The 15,791-nt window shown below is 36.7% G+C and overlaps 1 protein-coding gene across 2 annotated transcripts in view; it reads left to right on the plus strand.

Moving 5' to 3' along the window:
* Positions 1-15,791, plus strand: part of NKAIN2 (sodium/potassium transporting ATPase interacting 2) — a 556,572-nt gene that overhangs the window by 257,508 nt on the left and 283,273 nt on the right. The gene's annotated exons all lie outside the window — the stretch shown is intronic.

Raw genomic sequence — 15,791 nt, forward strand, 5'->3', positions numbered from 1 at the left:
CTGGAGCGTTTTAGTAGCAGCTTTGTCTGTTGGCTGTAACAGGAGACTGAATCCGGATACTGGTTCTGTTTCCACATGTGCCATTGGCAAGACGTTTTTCTTGTTCGAGTTTGTTCAAGCACTCCTCAGTTTGTTCCTTGATTCAGTAGTTTGCGATGGATAATAATGTGAATGTTTATACTGTAGTTTGTATTCAGTTCTGTATTTTAATGTATTCAGTTACTGGATACAATATTGCTAATACTTAATATAGATTTCTAGTAATTTTACCTGTAAATTAAGCAACAAATAATTATATAAATAAATAGATATCTACTTATCTTTCAAAGAAGGTTAGCCTCTTAAACTCATTAAATTTCTGGCACAAATGTGCTTGAAAAAGCCAGAATTTATTTTCTGCAAATTAATACCTGCAACAGAATTAGTATTTTTTTTAGGATACTCTTGTCACTATATTTACTAAAATCTTTGCTGAATGTGAACCAGAAAGCAAGCTGAACAAGTCTGAAATAAATCTACTTAAAATTGGAAATGGTACTTGCAGGAAACTTTCTCATTATCCATGCTGTTCTCAGTGTAAAATTTCTAGGTTTTATTGATTTCAATCAGGTTGGAAATACCATGATTCTGGTTGATTTGTGTTGTAGTACTTGTAGGCCAGACCAAAAGCAGGAAGTGTGTAACCACAGAGGATGTATTTCCATGTTAGTAGAAAAATCTGTGTCAGTAAGAACTTAAGTAATGTCTAAAAAGTCAGAAGTAGTCCAAATGTATTTATACCCACTGGAAAGTTTAAAACAGAACAAAAAAGTGTCTCAATGACAAACAAAAGAGAATGTTGACAGAGTATTAATTTCTCCAAATTCCAGAAATCAGGCACTGTATAGTGAGTGTGTGCCTTAGAGTAGCGATTTTATTTGAGAGTTTCATGTGTATAAAGAAGTTCTCACACTTGGGAAAGAGGTATGCAACCAGTAGTTTAAAGTCACAGTGACATAAGCACACTAACATTACATTTTCAATCAGAAAGATAGAAAAGATTTGGAAAAACTGGACTATACAAGATCAAGAATGTGATAGCATCCCAAAAAGTGATCATTATGGAAAGCTCTGTGTACACCTAGATCTATTTTGTCTGTTTCTTAATGCTTATTCATTTTATTCTTGGGCAGATGATTTAGAAATAGTCATATAGAAAGCTTGCCTTCAGATGAAAGTAAATCAGATGAGTTTGTTGAAAAATAATTCTGAGTTGTCAAAAACCAGTGACTACAATATTACTGGTCACTGTGTCTCAGGAAATTTCTTGGTGAAAAATGGGGAATAAAATATTGGTTGTAGCTTAGGATTCCCAGAGATATCAAAATTAAAAAGCAGACAAAGCAAAGGAAAAGTAGTGCACTCATATTACTACGTAGTAGAGATGGTTAACTAAAATAAACAGCTCTGTGAGAGTTTCTGTCTGATTAAGTAAATTAAAGAAGAAAATTTATAAAGTTATAATGCAGTATAGGATTGCATAGATGTGAAAAAAAAAAAGCTTTGAAGAGCAAAGTGCATGACCAAGCATATGAGGACAAACAAAGTACAGAATAAAAATAGAAAATTTAAAAGAGCACAAGTAAACCTTCAAACTGAGTATTGCAGAACCATTTTTGGGACACTCCAGTAAAGCTTCAAATCATAGCATTAATTAAGACTATTACAGTGCTGGAGAATCCACCTAGACCCTGAATTAAACCCAAGTTTCATTCACGGTTTCATTTTCATTATGCCAGGTAAATCAGTGCTAAATGAAGCACCGGTATTTTATGGTATAGTAATTACTGCATAGGGGCACTTTCATGAAATGCTTTCCGTGCCATGAATAGAAAAGTATATTCTCCTTAGCCCATTCCATGATAAGTATTCAATATCACTAACATTCTTTTCAATACAGAATTCATATTATTTTTTTTAGTTGAGGGATGCTTGCTGTTTGTTGAAGTTTACCTTCCTAAAATCATCCTTTGTCCTGGTCACTTTCTCAGTAATAATTTTTGAGATCTCATCAGTGTTTTCAGAAATACCTCAATGTTCACAAATACCTGGAGCAAGAGCATGTTAGTACAACTTTTTGTCCTAAAAATTCTTATAAAAGATTACTGATAATAATTTGGATGTCATAGAAGAGTAGAGTTTGGAATTCTGTCTATAATCTGTCCTTTCAGTACTGGATGCTACCTCCATAAGAATGACCTTTGTAAACTTTCTGAACTACTATTTTATTGGAGAGTTTTGCTCAGTTCTGGCAGATGCTGTGAAAATCAGTAGTGATGTAAGTAAAAGAGTGCCCTTGGGACTTCAAACATTTTCTGAAAGGGATTTCAGTTCACAGGGAGGTATACTGCTTAAGAGTGCTGTTGCTGCTGTTGTGTTAAAAGATTAGATTTTTGTATGTCGTGGACTTAAATGTGCTTTCATTTATATTTAAAAGAATAGGCTCAGCAATTTAATTTTGAAACCAAACTAGCCTACTTTATGGTGGGGATGGGAATGTGAAGTAAGAAGTTAGTGAATAGCTATCTGGTCAGTGTCACAGGTGTAGGGGGTTCAACTAATTCAAATTATGAGTCTAACACATTCCACACATACAGAATTTGAAAAAAGAAGAGCTTAAATATTCCAATAATCAAAAAATCTTTTGTTCTGTATTCGTACTGGTTAGTCTGTTGATTATCAAATACCAGTTTAAAATAGAATTCTTGCTCTTTTTAGCTGATAAACATTCCAGAAAGCTAGTCTAAGCTTCAGTTGTACTGGACTTTTGATTTTGAGTTCTTCTCTTGGAAATATTTTTATAACTAGCAAGAGATCTCAACAGATTTCAATGTCTACGGCCCCAGAGATTCAGTTGGGCAAATATGTTGGAGAACACTTCCTATATAGTATTATACATAGTGAATATCTCTTGACTGTAGATGAAAGCAGCTAGTCTACAGTAAATTTCTCTGGCATTTTCTGCTTTTTGGGACCGTTGACTTTAAAATTTTCATACTATTTAGCATAAAGACCACACAAAGTTGGTGTGGTTTGGGTTTTTTTCATAGAAATTGTCAGAGTTTGAAAGTTTGACTACTTTCATCTGCTGACTTCATTTGGAAATATTCAGATGTGATTCATTAAAGTACAAAAGGATTAATCTAAAGGAAATTATAAAAATAAATTTTGTTGTGTGTTCGGAAGACCTGACTGAACTTCTTGTTAAGAAAGTATTAAATATTCTTTCAAGATTAAAGAGTACCCAGTTAGTCTGCCAGCATTATGGAAGCACAATGGAAAAAAAACTTAAACCTGTTGATCAGAGAACTAGACAAGACATAAAAAGGAAATTATCCCAGTTAAGAGATGCTAAGTGTTTGATTTCTCTAAGTTTTTTATAGGACATCACTTTTTCCAAAGTCCTCTGCCATCAGAAAACAGAGTTCTAAAGAGAAAAAGTGTATCAGCCCTCTGGAGTTTCATTGAATATAATTGAGTGAGAAGCTGATAGACTGTGAGAAGCTTTTTAAAAAGTAGACTTTTTGAAAACACAGTAAACTCTTCTCACTTGTTTGAACATGAAATCTATTAGGTTCTTAGAACCACAGAATCATGAAAATTAATTTGGGATGTTTTCAGAAAACATGTTGAAAGACACCCTGGACAAGACTCCAAGACAGAGTTTACTTCAACAGCAGTTCTGCTTGAAGGTTTATTTTCATTTATATTGAGATGGATTTTCATTAATTTTCAGAGTGTTTTTTAAGTTTTCCATTATAACAACTCCTTTTAAAGATGCTTAGTTAATACTAGTTTTTAAAATCATAGCAGCCTTCCAATATCTGAAGGGGGCCTAGAAAGATACCAGAGAGGGACTCTTCACTAGGGACTGTAGTGATAGGACAAGGGGGAATGGGTTAAAACTTAAAGAGGTTAGCTATAAGGAAGAAGTTCTTTACTATAAGGGTGGTGAGGCACTGGAATGGGTTGCCCAAAGACTCTGTGAAGGCTCCATCCCTGACAGTGTTCAAGGCCAGGTTAGGTGGAGTCTTGAGTGACATGGCCTAGTGAGTGGTGTTGCTACCCATGGCAGGGGGGTTGGTAGTAGATGATCTTAAGCTCCTTTCCAATCCTAACTATTGTATGAGTCCATTTTTCTATTAGGAGATGAATGATTAGAATTTAAATCATATAATGAAGTCCAGTGTTGATTTCCAGAACCTGTTCATTGCATGAAGTTGTCTGATATTTTCAATTTAAATCCTTAATTGTTAGTTTCATAGGAGGTTTAACTGATGTAGAATTCAGCTACATTCATCCTTTCCTAATGCTTTTATCCCCTTTCAGTGAATTGTATTCACATTTAAAAAGTAGTGATTCAAAATGTCTCTCCCTCATTCATTCCACAGAAAAAGATGGTTTTCCAGGGAGTCTCTACTGAAGAGTATGGTTCCATGTAGAACTATTAATAACATGTAGAAAATGTGGTATTTTCATTCAAAATAGATTGCTCACTAACAGAATCCTTGGTAAGGTGCCAAAACAGGAAATTCCTTTACATTTCATTTTCTCTTTCTTTAGAACAGATCCTCTGGTTTGTCTGGTAAGTGGGTTTTATTCTACAGGGGATTTGTAATTTTTTTTTTTTTGAGAACTAGCAACCTGTACTCTTAAATGAATGTCTAATTGGCACTTTGTAGTTGATACTATAAAAAGCATGGAGAATGAAGGACTTAGCTGATGATGTCTTTAACAGATACTCAAAGGAAGAGATGAGGGAGAAAATCCCTGGGTTTTGCAACCACTACCTAAACTGCAGTTGAAAGCATTGAAATTCTCTCAGACATCCAATAGCTTTGGTCAGCTAGAGATAGTTAAAAATGAAGCAAGGATAAGGTAATGTTTCCGCTACTCTGAGATGACCTCAGTGATGCCTTAAGTGCAAAATATTCCTCTTTATCTAGAATAATCAGATTTCCTTGTATTTTCCACAGTTGCTCCTATAACTGTTACTATGGATTTCCATATTGTTGATCTAGTATTTTTTCCAGCTCGCAAATATTAATTACTGCTGGCATTCACTTGCCTAAATGGTTGTATATTTTGTATGTTTTATCTTGTATGTGCTTATAGTATGCATTCATAGAGTAGGTGTCTATCTCGAAGCTTTTAATGCCTTTGTTCTTGTCACCCTATTGAAGTAGGGAAGTGCTCCTCACACTGCTTTACAAAGTGGAAATTGAAACACTAAAGGACTGAAACATTTTCTCAGTACCAAAGGCTGCATCAGATCAACATGTGAATCCTTTTTTCTCAAGTTACAAACCAGTTCTTTATCCACTGCCTCCTTCAAACACAGAGATTCCCCAAACTCTCTGTAAAGTTTAGGAGCAAAGATTGGCATCACAGCTACTTAATAGTGTGGAATACTTGTGTAAGAAACAAGAATAATTAAATGGTCTTTGGACAGTATCTCTGTTGTGGTTTAACCCCAGCCAGCAACTACTGTTTGCTCACTATGTCCTGGTGGGATGTGAGAGAGAATTGAAAAGGTAAAAGTGAGAAACTTTGTAGGTCGACATAAAGACTGTTTAATAGATAAAGCAAAATGCACACATATGGGTTTTCAAGCAAAGCAAAATAAGAAATTCATTCATCACTGCCCAGTGGCAGATGGGTGTTCAGCCATCCCCAGCAAAGCAGGGCACCATCATGTGTAATGGTTACTTGGGAGGACAAAGGACAGCAACTCCAGTGACACCCCTTCTTACTTCTTCCCACAGCTTTATGCACTGACTGAGCATGATGCCATATGGTATGGAATATCCCTGTGGTCAGTTGGGGTCAGGTGTCCTGGCTGTGTCCTCTCCCACCTTCATGTGCAGCCCCAGCCTACTTGCTGGCAGGATGGTGTGAGAAGCGGAAAAGGCCTTGTAAGCACTATGTAAGCCTGTGTAAGCACTGCTCAACAGTAATGAAAACATTCCTATGTTATCAACACTATTTCCAGCACAAATCCAAAACAGAGCCCAGTACCAGCTACTATGAAGAAAATTAACTCTACGCCAGCCAAAGCCAACAGACTCTTTGACCAAGGGCAAAGTCTGCTGATACCTCAAGCTGTCTTTTTTATCAGGCTTAGTGGCTGTTACAGTGGCAGCTGGGACCCATAGCTGCCCTCCTTCCAGGAAGAGATAAATATATTTTAATTATCAGCTTTTACTACAATGAGATAAGCATTAGAAAAGAGCAGGGAACGTTGCCTCTAGTCCAGACTGCCTGTCAGAGTTTCCTGTTCCTCTGCTCTGCTGCCTCTCCTTGTAACGGCCTGCAAGTTCTGAGCTTGTTCTGGAGCACAGTCACATAGCAACAGCTTTATGGCTGTCCTCTTTTCATTCCAGCTCCTTCTGTACTCCTGTCTTTGTCTTCCCCTATTCTCTTCAGCTTGATTCAGCCACTAATCTCTACACGTATATTTAAAATGGCATTGTACTGCATGTAAGCTAAAATGAAGCTGTCTGGTTTAAATTAAATGAAGTCTGAAAAACAGTACTTAACATTTCATCACACTGAAACCCAGTTCTTGTTTTGGCCAACTGATTAAGATGTATGCAATCTCAGTCACTTGAGTGAAGCCGGCTTTAGTCACAGTTGGTTTATATCATCCAGTGATTAGGGTTGCAAAGGACCTTAAGATTGTCTAGTTCTGACTCCCCTGCTATGGGCAGGGACACCTCACACTAAACCATATCACCCAAGGCTCTGTCCAAACTGGCCTTGAACACTGCCACTTGTTTGGGCAACCTGTTCCAGTGCCTCACCACTCACACAGTAAAGAACTTCTTCCTTATATCTAATCTAAATTTTCCCTGTTTAAGTTTAAACCCATTACACCTTGTCCTATCGCTACAGTCCTTAAGGAGGAGTCCCTCTCTGGTGGCTTTCTAGGCCCCCTTCAGATACTGGAAAGCAGCTATCAAGTCTCCATGCAGCCTTCTCTTCTCCAAGCTGTACAGCCCCAACTTTCTGAGCCTATCTTCATACAGGAGGTGCTCCAGCCCGCTGACCATCCTTGTGGCCCTCCTCTGGACTTGTTCCAACAGTTCCATGTCCTTTTTATGTTGAGGACGGAATCCCGCTGTCCATGTCGCCAACAAAGATGTTGAACAAGATCGGTCCCAACACTGACCCCTGAGGGACACCATTTGTTATTGGTCTCTAGTTGGACATTGAGCTATCGGCCACAGCTCTTTGCATGTTGCCATCCAGCCAGTTCTTTATCCACTGAGTGGTCCATCCATCAAATTGATGTCTCTCCAGTTTAAAGACAAGGATTTCGTGCGATACAGTGTCAAGCACTTTGCACAAGTCCAGGTTGATGATGTCAACTACTTTGCCCCTGTAGCCCCATCATAGAAGGTCATCAGATTGTTCAGGCATGATTTCCCCTTAGTGAAGCCATGCTGGCTGTCACCAACCACCTTGTTGCTTTTCATGTGCCTTAGCATGATATCCAGGAGAATCTGCTCCAAGATTTTACCAGGAACAGAGGTGAGACTGACTGGTCTGTAATTCCCCGGGTCATCCATTTTCCCCTTCTTGAAACTGGGAGTTATATTTCCCTTTTTCCAGTTATCGGGAACTTCAAGTGACTGCCATGATTTTTCAATTACGATGGGCAGTGGCTTACAGCTTTGTTCGCCAGCTCCTTCAAGACCCACGGATATATTTCATCAGGTCCCGTGGACTTGTGCACATTCAGGTTCTTAAGATGATCTCAAGCCTACATGGTGATCTCTTCTACAGCAGGCCAAAAGTCTTCATTCTCACAGTCCCTGCATCTGCCTTCCAAGACTTGGGTGGTGTGGTCAGAGCATTTGCCAGTGAAGACTGAGGCAATGAAGTAATTGAGAACCTCAGTCTTCTCCAAATTGAGGGTAGCCAGTTCTCCCATTTCCTTCCAGAGAGGGTTCACATTATCCCAAGCCTGTAACAGGGATGATGTCTCTGCAGGGGATGACATGCCAGTACCTAGAGTCTGTCCTTATCTTTTTTCCAAGAGATTTTTCTAGGCAATGTGACTTCTCTTTTGAGTTTGTCACCCTGAGGTTTTGCTTCAGGAAAGGTACATTGAGAATTCCACAGACCTGTGCTGTCCTGTTCATTTACAAATCACCGTTTCCAGTTTTGAAAGAAGATAGAGATTATTTTCCTTGGTCATATGCCAAATCTGGCTTTTTCTTTTTTTTTTTTTTTTTTGTTTTTGTTTTTTGTTTTTTTTTCCTTCTGAACAAGAACCTACATAAAAATCATTCTGTAAATCTCCTTGTCACAAATCTCTATTTCAGGATTTCAGAGGTTTTTCTCTCTTCCCATCTGTACTTGCCTTTTTCAGTTTTTAATGTTTTCATTATGATTTTAAACTCCTGAAGCTCCACAGGAAAAGTAGAACACTTTTTTTTTTCAACTTTGCCTGTGCTATGAGAACCACTACCAATGAAGATACGTTTTATGAATGACATTGAAAGGCAAGATAAACAATGAGCAGAGCTGTAAAATGCACTATTAAACATTTCAAAAATTTCCATTGCTCCATATTTCCACAGTTTAGCTGTCAAGGGCACTATTTATTTGCAGTTTAGTTTTATGGGTTAATGCAGATATTGGGGCATAGATGTTAATGTTGAATAAACAAGTATAAATAATAAATAAATTTAAAATAATAAAGATCATAGTGAAGCAGCATTTATGTGCTGTGAGCTCAGCAGGTATGGTTGAATTATAAATGCCTCTATGGACAGAATTTTGCATACCAATATGATTTTTACTTCTAAACAAGTCTTGTAAGTAACATTTTATTTTTATAAGTAAGTACTGTGATTCCCTTTATACTGGTTTGAATTACCAATGATGCTGCTTTGGTTCCTGCTACAGTTTCTTAGCTATTTCCAACCATACTGCTTGTTAGAGTATTTATTTATTTATTTATTTATTTATTTATTTATTTATTTAATGAAGTTCTGCAACTGTTTTCAATTACTTCAGTATCAGTTTGAAGTGAGTGCAGACAGAACCAATTTTGATTTTCATGCTGCTTTATTCACCCAGGAAGCCACCTTTTCTCTGGTGCTTCTGCTCTGAGACCAATAAGTGGTTTCGCTCTTCTCTATGGGTCAAAAAAAAATTACATTTAGCTGTGGTGGGTCTTCCGCCCAACCAGAAAAATGCACTTATTCAAAATAGCTATGGAAGTTTCCAATCTAATTAAATCACTAGCTTTGGGAACAGCCTAGGTATTGGTCCTTGGATAAGAATTTTTGTTTAAAGATAGTATTCTGTAACGAATAAACAAGCACAATTAATGCAGCCATGTGTTCTTTTTTAAAGTTTTTTAATAGGTGAGAAATCTGAAAATAAAATATAAAATACAAATATAAAAATAAAATTTTAAGGTGGCATAATTTATTTTGTTTGCTCTCAAGCAGTTTGACATTTCTGGTCTAGGTCTCAGGAATCTCTTCAAAACATTTCTATAATGTATAAAAACCAAAAAACTACTCATAGCCTGTGGCACTGGGCACTCTGCATATTTCACCTTAATTATATGTCTTTCTGAAGAGCAAGTTCCTGCTTGAAATTTAATGTTGAAAGTGTCACTGATTTTACGTATGAGTTTGGTTTTACCTACTCACTACTTCTGCTTTCTTTGAAACAGCAAACAACCTTCTCTGTTTATTCTTGTTGAAATACCTATTCATAGATTTGAAATGTTTTTGGCGATATAAATGCTTAAAAGCTTATGGGTTCTACACTGCTTACTGTACTAGTTCAGCCAAATTTGGATTTTATCTTGATGCGCTGATTCTGTATAAATGTGAATCCAAGTCCTGTCTTGAAAGACTTATCTTTATGATAAATTTAATTAGTAGCAATATTAGTAGGTTTGCCTACATGTCTTAGGCTGATTGACAGTGCTTTGCCCTCATAAAGATGTCATTGTTAAATTCATGAGTATAGACACTGTGAATAAGCAGCCTTCTGTAATACATGTCTGTTTCTAAGATACATCACTGCTTCTGTGTCAGAAGTCTCTTTGAGATGACTTTATTGACACTAACTTTTTACCATTCAATGATTGAATTCTAGCATTACTGGTTCTAAAAGTATACAGTTTATTTATAGCCATATAACGTCTGAAAATGGGCACTGAGTCAAGAATCTACATTTCAGCTAAGATGGAGAGAAGACCACAGATAAACAAAACTGCATGTGTTTTTCTGAGACCTAAATGGGATATTTAGGTTTATTGAAGGCAGTACCCAGAAGGTAGATTTACCACAGAAGTTCAGGAATAGGGATTTTAGTTTAATAGGTGCAATCTCTAATTCAAGTGCAAAAATTATAATGTTAAACAAAATTCAGAATGGAAACAAAATGCAATCCACTCTGAACTTACAGAAGGTCACACTATAAAAAAATAATCCACAGGTTGTTGACTGAAAAGCTTTAAAAAGGCTGATCTAAGGAAAAATATACACTGTACACAACTGTAAATAAACAGTTCCACTCTGGATAATTTACCCTTAAAAATTAAGTAGACATGCTACTGATTAAGAAAACTCATCAGTATGTGAACACTAACACATATTTATTTATTTGTGAGTCTGACGCCTCGTGAAAAATAGTAACTAATTGAAGTTGAAAATTATAATGGGTTCAGTAACATGACTGCAATGTCTGAAGCACAGCCACTGCCATCTTTTTAGGACTTGACTCTAACATACAAATGTTAAATTTAAGTCCTAAATGATATAAAAACTAAAAAAAAATGGTCATGAAATGAGATAAAGAAGTTTTAATCCTTTTCTGCTATTATATGGATTCCATTACACTTTAAAAGATGGGACTGCATAGTAGGAGGATTCCTGTACGAGCCATAACTCTGAGACATGTAGGAACTACAAAGATTTGATTAAGTCAGGGTCGGTTGTATTTTGTGTGTACATAGGTGACAAAGACTAGAGATTTTAAATACAGTGTTGCCTTCCCCCTAAGACTAGGCTTCATTCCACTGTTGGGAAAGAAGAAAGGACATGGATTTATCCTTTTCTACAGTCTGGGAAACAGTGCCAAGTGCTGGCAACACTGAAATCAGTGAGGATTTTTTTATTGTCTTCAGAGGAGCTGGGGTTTTCTCTCTGTGTGTCACCAGAGTGATTCCAGAAAAAGAAGCAAAACTCATATAAAATGTTTACACTGGAGGAAAATTAAGATGGAGAAAAAAAAAATAGTAAGGCTAAAATAGATCTTGCAACATACTTTGTATTAAAGTGGTACCTTGTCAAGTAGGAGAGGAATGAATAAAATCATGAAGAGCAAAGAAAAAAAATGTAGGAGTGAAGAATTACAAGCCCAGCAACTTATGTTTATTTACTGAAAAGTATATTAATATTTTCCTAAATTATTTGATGTTATCAATAACTATTTTTTTTCTGTAGGATGTCTATCCAAACTTGTATCTCATGCTTTCAAAATAGGAACTGTTTCTAAAATAAAAAAGCAACTTACAGAAATGTTAACATTTTCTTATCTTCAAAGCAAACAGAAGAGAATATGGACTTAATCACACTGTATGTTCTTGGCCTTGCTTCTCTACAGATAACCTTGCTGAATGCTCTCTCCTCACCAATCATACAACTTAGTTCTCTGTGTTAGATCTTGTGTGCCTTAATATGTGCTGTGTCTTGGCAATAATTAGATACTTTGCCACCTTTGGGTCCTGGGCTTAGTTACAGTGCAAATTCTCTGCTCAGTTCCCCTTCTCAAAAATGGAGTCTGCACAGTAATGGTAATCTGTAAAAATTAACCCTTCAAGGTTCAACTCTGAGAGCTTTTTGTGTCTTTTAGTTTTTCTAAGCTCCTTTTAATCCTCTAATCACCTTTTATATCTCTGTCTGACTTTCTCACTAGATCTACTAGCAAAACAAGTCCCTGTGATAAGGGATAGCAATCTTTCAACATCTTTTCACATATTTTTTTGTCCTATTTTGGAAATACAAGGGTTTTTTCCTATCTCTACAAGCAAAATGGGATAGCTTTTTTTTTTTTTCTTTTGACTTTTGTCTTGGCTGTCTCATTCACATAATTGCTGCTTCCTAAGGTTAGGTTATTCTCAACTAATTTGCAGGATCCTGATTAGATAGGGTGGTGTGTATGTTGAACTTGATTGGTTTTGGTTCTAGATCTGAATATACTCTTTATATGTATAAGACTAGGTTTTATATATACATATTCCTCAGACCATAAAACTATGCTGTGAGATGAACTGCAAAATACTGGCTTAGACATGAGAGATCTGTAGTTCTCTAGTCGCAGACTCCAAAAGAGTTAATGATACATTAAAGAACTGTATGGTGGACTGACACTATTGTTGAAAATATTGCCAAATAGTACATAAGTATTTTACATTGTTTGAATGCCAAAATATTTCAGTATGTTTCTGTGCTTGCAAACCACTACCTCGTCTGTCCAATATAAATTTTTAACTTCTTTATCTAGTAACTGCCCAGGTTTAGCCCAACCAATTGGGAGATCTGCTTTCACAACTAGTAATACACATTTTCACCAAAATTGGCATTAATTCATATTAGTGATTAGCATTTGCTTACATTAGCCTCTCCATGAAATCCAAATAGAGATAGGAGTGCTTCAACCTGCAGCTGACTTTACCAGAAGAACCATGAGTTTACCTCATGATAAAAACAAAGCAGTTCACATTCATTAGCAGCTTTCCAGAAGCCTAATTTTATTGCAGTTTAAATCTGACATGATAGTGGTTTTGTTTTCACAATGAATTACTTTCTACCAAGATATTTAAAATCTACTATGTGGGGAGGGTGGTAGGTGAAAGTAGAATAACTTGATACATGACTTGCATCAAGTTATCAAGATCATCTGAGCTATGAGGGAATGAGACTTAAGGTTCTGTAGGTTCTGAATTGCCACTGCACATCCTATATTGGTGCTATATATAAGGACATTGTCTGTTCTTGATAATTTCTGTTTAGTTAACTTTTTATTTTGCATAACGGTAAGGCTTTTTGGAGGCCGGCTTTGTTAAGTACCCTGTGGGGGACTTTTTACTGGTTTGGGATTGATTTTTTTCAGTGAGGTCTTAGCCTAGGTAACTGCAACGTTTGATGCTTCCCATCTCATTTAAATCTATCAAAGTAGTCACAGTCAGACCCTGCTATTACCTGAGTGGGAGGACAGTTTGCATTTCTTTACAGTGTAACCTTTGCCATGAGGGAGTACAATAATCAGAGGAACGTAAGACCTCTCCCTGTAGGGGTTGACACTCAATGAATAATCTATCACCTGTCTCTCCATCTGTTTTATGTAATCTGTTTGAAGCTTCATGGTGAGTGGTGAGTGCCAAATGTTGATGACAGCTGTGTTAAGCCAACCAGGCATATTCATGAATATGCTTGTGCATAGTTTTATATTTCGATTCTCTGATATTTGAACCTACTTCTACTCACTTAATAGGAAACATTTACACTTATGAATGTTTACTTGGGAAGTTAAATATGAAAAGCAAAGAGATTTTCAAGAATCAATGTTTTAGTAGAATATTATTTGTTTATGCCAGTCTTCAAAGGTTCAGTGCCCAATAGGATTAGTTAGCTTATCAGTCTAGTATAGACAAGGCATGATATTTCCTTAGCAAACAGCACATAAAGTAGGAATGGAATGCTATAATTGCATCTCTGTTTTCATTTCTCCGGGCCAAATAAGCAAATGTTTTCTTAAAATTGGGTGAACTTAGAAGTCCTTCAACACAACTTAGGAGTGAGGCATGGTTTCACCTGTTTTTTTTTTTGTTTATGTTTCATAACGGAATGTCTTTAATTGCTGTACTATTATAGCTCAAGGACCAGTAAACTTTTGAAAACAAAATGCTAAGAAATATTTCAGGCTTCATAGCAGTTTATCAGGTGGGTGCCACTTTAAACAGTTACAGAATTTCTTCAGTCAACACTTCCTTTGAGCATCCAAATTCTTCTAGGGTAGTCATTTGGAGGTTTTCTACATCTCAATAGATGCATGTTAAAGGCTTTTCTTTGATTGGAGAGAAAAAGATGAGAAGACTCTGACCATGCTCTGTAGAAAACATCTCCAACAGAAAACAACCTGTAGAAGGAAGTAGGAACTTGGGCATTTGAACTGCAACATGCAGATGGCATCATGATGCCATAATAAGGCCATAATAAGTTTGATCTTCTATACAAAAAGTAAAAACCATTTTCAGACTGTTCTACGTGGTCAAGATTTGTACTAATTCATGTGAAAAAGGGTTACTCCCACAGCTTTATGGACAGGATTGTAGCAGGTTGAGTAAAGATCTGGATAATATAGCTATGCTGAACCTGCCTTAATATACGTCCCTTTGAAGCAAGTCTACAATGCGAATATCCTTGTAATTACATGCACCAAGAACAATGATATATAATGAATGTGCTATACTGCGATGAAGACTGTTTTCTTCCCTTATAAGGCTTTCCTGCTGTACAGGAAGGAGAAGCATGGAAGGGAATGGAGAGTGATATGGTTAACAGTTTTAAGTGTCTGAAGTTTTCCTGAGCTAGAGATCAAATATTTATATCTACCATAGGGAGAAACGGTATTAATCCATTCTTCATGAAAGGCTTCTAGTCAATAGTTGTGTGCATGCTGTGGTTGTCACTAGTGAAAATGAAAAGCTTTTAATATATATAATGGATATTGGTTGTAATTGAAATTCTCTTTCTTGCCTTCCACTAATTCAGGGAATAAACCGTATCTTAAACAACAAATAGCTGCATTTTGCCTAGCTACTTATTTCAACCCGTTACCCCTTTTCCTATCACTACAGTCCCTAATGAATAGTCCCTCTCCAGCATCCCCGTAGGCCCCCTTCAGATACTGCAAGGCTGCTATGAGGTCTCCACGCAGCCTTCTCTTCTCCAGGCTGAACAGCCCCAACTTTCTCAGCCTGTCTCTACATGAAAGGTGCTCCAGTCCCCTGGTCATTCTCGTGGCCCTCCTCTGGACTTTGTTCCAACAGCTCCATGTCCTTTTTATATTGAGGGCACCAGAACTGCACACAATACTCCAAGTGGGGTCTCACAAGAGCAGAGTAGAGGGGCAGGATCAAGGAAACTTTTGAAAGCAATAATAGGTACAGAATATCACTGTTTCATTGCTTCATACATTCTTTAGCAGATATCACAAATATTGTGAAAAGTCACTAAGAATTTAAAGGTAGAAGAGGTTAATGTTGATGCTAATGCAAGATCTAACTAGAAGGTTTTCATTTCACTCATTCATTAAAGTAGCTGAACTACCTATTCTTCGATTTTCATTAATAGACCGCTATGGGGAGTCATGAGAGATTACCAAAGTGAACAACAGTATTCAGACAACTAAGGAGCCAACCCTACGTACGCCTACGTTCATGTTTTAACCTTTTACTAATTGGCAAAACACTGAACTCAGCAGGACTACTTAGGCATAAAGAATGAACACGTTTGGGGAATTGTAGCTATAAATTCTGATCCACGATATGATTAACCAAAAAAAGGATTTCCACTGGAATTTGATGTTGACCTTAAAAAGGACAGCAAAATCAACTTCTTTTTTTAAAAAAATAGATCAAGTTTAAATGCAAATCTACAATGGGAAAGGTTTTTTGCCTACTGAGCTTTCTAATCCACATAAACAGAATGATG

The sequence above is a fragment of the Melopsittacus undulatus genome, chromosome 3 (assembly GCF_012275295.1).
Source record: "Melopsittacus undulatus isolate bMelUnd1 chromosome 3, bMelUnd1.mat.Z, whole genome shotgun sequence".
In the NCBI taxonomy this organism is placed as follows: Eukaryota; Metazoa; Chordata; class Aves; order Psittaciformes; family Psittaculidae; genus Melopsittacus; species Melopsittacus undulatus.